Source organism: Theropithecus gelada, chromosome 2 (genome assembly GCF_003255815.1).
Source record: "Theropithecus gelada isolate Dixy chromosome 2, Tgel_1.0, whole genome shotgun sequence".
In the NCBI taxonomy this organism is placed as follows: Eukaryota; Metazoa; Chordata; class Mammalia; order Primates; family Cercopithecidae; genus Theropithecus; species Theropithecus gelada.
In genome coordinates, this window is record NC_037669.1 from 192,966,172 (window position 1) to 192,970,046 (window position 3,875).

The following is a 3,875-nucleotide window of genomic DNA, read 5'->3' on the forward strand; positions in this document are numbered from 1 at the left end:
AATCTATAACACCTTAAAATTGTTCCTGGCCTTTCCCATGGTTCCAGTGAACAACCAAACACAGCATCAAAGTTGCCTCCACAAAGAAACAGAATTGGTAGAGAGAAAAATTAAAAGGTGGGTTTCCTAGGGTTGCCACAGCAAAGTACCACAAATTGGGTGGCTTCAACTACAAAAACTTATCGTTGGGCACAGTGGCTCAGGCCTGTAATCCCAGCACTTTGGGAGACCGAGGCAGACGAATCACTTGAGGTCAGGAGTTCAAGATCAGCCTGACCAATATGGTGAAACCCTGTCTCTACTAAAAATACAAAAATTAGCTGGGCGTGGTGGCGTGTGCCTGTAATCCCAGCTGCTTGGGAGGCTGAGGCAGGAGAATCGCTTGAACCTGGGAGGCGGAGGTTGCAGTGAGCCGAGATTGTGCCACTGTACTCCAGCCTGGGCGACACAGCGAGACTCCGTCTCAAAAACAACAAAGTATCATCCCACCATCCCGGAGGCTGGAAGTCGGAGACAAAGGTGTCAGCAGGGCTGGTTTCCTCTGAGGCTGGTGGGGAGGAATCTGTTCCACGCCGCTCCCCGGATTCTGTTGGTTTGCCGGCAGTCTTTGGCACTTCTTGGCTTCTGCTGGACGGCCCTGATCACTGCCTTCATCTTCACATGGAATTCTCCCTGTGTGCATGTCTGCGTCTAACTCTCTTTTTCACAAGGACACCAATTATCTTAAATTAGGGGTCCAGTCTGGTATGACCTCATCTTAACTAGTTACATCTGAAATGACCCCATTTACAAATAAGGTCACATTCTGAGGTACTGGAGGATTTCAACATATAAATTTTTAAGGGGATGCAACTCAGCCCCTGATATTAGGTTTTATTGTTTCTTTCCTGTAGCAATTTTCAGTCATTATATCTCCTTTTATCAGAGGTAAGAAGTTTGATTTCAAGATGTGACAAACCACAGATGCAGCTGCGCAGCTTTGGTAGGCACCCAGATGTCACTGCCACTCTCATATAGGAAGGACCAAATCACTAATCCCTGAAAGAATCCTGATAAGGACACCTTTTTTTTTTTTTTCCTGAGATGGAGTCTTGCTGTGTCGCCCAGGCTGGAGTGCAATGACGCAATCTCGACTCACTGCAAGCTCCGCCTCCCGGGTTCACGCCTCAGCCTCCCGAGTAGCTGGGATCACAGGCGCCCACCACCACGCCTGGTAATTTTTGTATTACTAGTAGAGACGGGGTTTCACCGTGTTGGCCAGGCTGATCTCGAACTCCTCATCTCGTAATCCGCCCGCCTCGGCCTCCCAAAGTGCTGGGATTACAGGTATGGGCCACTGCACCCAGTCTAGAACCTCTTTTAAATGACTGCCTCGCGTGAGCTCACTCAGGGCCATAGAAAGACTCACAGAAGAGGCAGTCGTGCCTCAGGTGCTCACTCTGGTGCCGCTATCATCTTGCTCTTGGTCTCTAGAGCTAGAGCTCTTTTTTCTCATACAATTTTCCTAGTTATAAACCAGAGATTTTTGCCTGGCACGGTGGCTCACGCCTGTAATCCCAGCACTTTGGGAGGCCCAGGCGGGTAGATCATAAGGTCAGGAGTTCGAGACCAACCCAACCAACATGCTGAACTCCCGTCTCTACTAAAAACACAAAAATTAGCCAGGCGTGGTAGGGTGTGCCTGTAGTCCCAACTACTCAGGAGGCTGAGGCAGGAGAATCGCTTGCACCCAGGAGGCAAAGGTTGCAGTGAGCCGAGATCGCACCACTGCATTCCAACCTAGGCGACAGAGTGAGACTCCATCTCAAAATAAAATAAAATACAATAAAATAAAAATAAACCAGAGATTTTTGCCTCCATTTGAGGCTGCTCAAATGTCACTCCTGAATGGTGGTCTCCTAGTTCAGGGGAGAAGTACCTGGAGACTTAAAAACAAACAAAAGGCCAGGCACGGTGGCTAACGCCTATAATCCCAGCACTTTGGGAGGCCGAGGCAGGCAGATCACAAGGTCAGGAGATCGAGACCATTCTGGCTAACATGGTGAAACCCCATCTCTACTACAAATACAAAAAATTAGCTGGGTGTGGTGGAGTCCCAGCTACTCGGGAGGCTGAGGCAGGAGAATGACGTGAACCCGGGAGGCAGAGCTTGCAGTGAGCCGAGATAGTGCCACTGCACTCCAGCCTGGGGGTCAGAGCGAGACTCCGTCTCAAAAAAAAAACAACAAAAACAAACAAACAAACAAAACTCCACTCTACTACCCCACGGAATTTAATTCGCCAGGGCATCTTATTTATTTATTTTGAGACGGAGTCTCGCTCTTGTTGCCCAGGTTGGAGTGCAATGGTGCGATTTCGGCTCACTGCAACCTCCGCCTCCCGGGTTCAAGTGATTCTCCTGCCTCAGCCTCCCAAGTAGGTAGGATTACAGGCATGCACCACCACGCTTGGTTAATTTTTGTATTTTTAGTAGAGACGGGGTTTCTCCATGTTGGTCAGGCTGGTCTCGAACTCCCAACCTCAGGTGATTCACCCGCCTTGGCCTCCCAAAGTGCTGAGATTACAGGTGTGAGCCACTGCGCCCGGCTGCATCTTATCTTTTAAAAGCTTCCCAGATATAGGTTATCTTGATTGTGATGGATATATACATACATCAAAGCTTATCAAATTGTGCACTGTAAATATGTATAGCTTACTTGATGTCAGTTATTATCTCAATAAAGCTGATTTAAAGAAATAAAAAGCTCCCCAGGTGATTCTAGTGGGCAGCCCAAAATGAGAATCACTGAGCTAGGTCAGCCTCAGGAACAGCCCCAGAAAGGAAGACATCTGCTCAGGAATCGTGTCCCGACCGGCAGCCCCACCAGGACTTAGAACGCGTGAGTCCTGCGCTACTGATCCAGTGATCTCACCTCAAGACCAAAATGATAGAACGTTGCTGAGCTTCTCTCAAAATTATAAAGAGGCACCTAAAATTTTTGAACTGTGGCCGGGTGCGGTGACTCACGCCTGTAATCCCAGCACTTTGGGAGGCCGAGGTGGGCGGATCACGAAGTCAAGAGATCAAGACCATCCTGGCTAACACGGTGAAACTCCATCTCTACTAAAAATACAAAATTTAGCCGGGCGTGGTGGCGGGTGCCTGTAGTCCCAGCTACTTGGGAGGCTGAGGCAGGAGAATGGCTGGAACCCGGGAGGCGGAGCTTGCAGTGAGCTGAGATTGTGCCACTGCACTCCAGCCTGGGCCACAGAGCAAGACCCTGTCTCCAAAAAAAGAAGAAAAGAAAAAAGAAAAAATTGAACTGCTAGGATTGTTATTCAGAGGTGTAGGGTGAGAGAAAAAAAAAAAAAAAATCCCCAAACAACAAAACAAACACCCCAGCAGCCTTCAGTTGGCGGAGTCATGGTTTAGAAGGCAGCTGGTTGTCCTTTCAGGGTAGGCCCACCTCCCCTCACTCTACCTGCTGGACTGTGGAGCCCGCACAGCCAGTGAGGAAAGCGACACACCAGTAGCTCTCGTCAAGCTGGCTGCCAATCTCCTTAACTCCAAACTCACTAGTTCCAACTGCCTGTTCAGTACTTCTACCTCGGATTCAACATGTTCAAAACTGAACTCATGACCCTCACCCCCCAATCTTTTTTTTTTTTTTGAGACAAGAGTCTCACTCTGGGCCGGGCGCGGTGGCTCAAGCCTGTAATCCCAGCACTTTGGGAGGCCGAGACAGGCGGATCACGAGGTCAGGAGATCGAGACCATCCTGGCTGACACGGTGAAACCCCGTCTCTACTAAAAAATACAAAAAAAAACTTAGCTGGGCGAGGTGGCGGGCGCCTATAGTCCCAGCTACTCGGGAGGCTGAGGCAGGAGAATGGCGT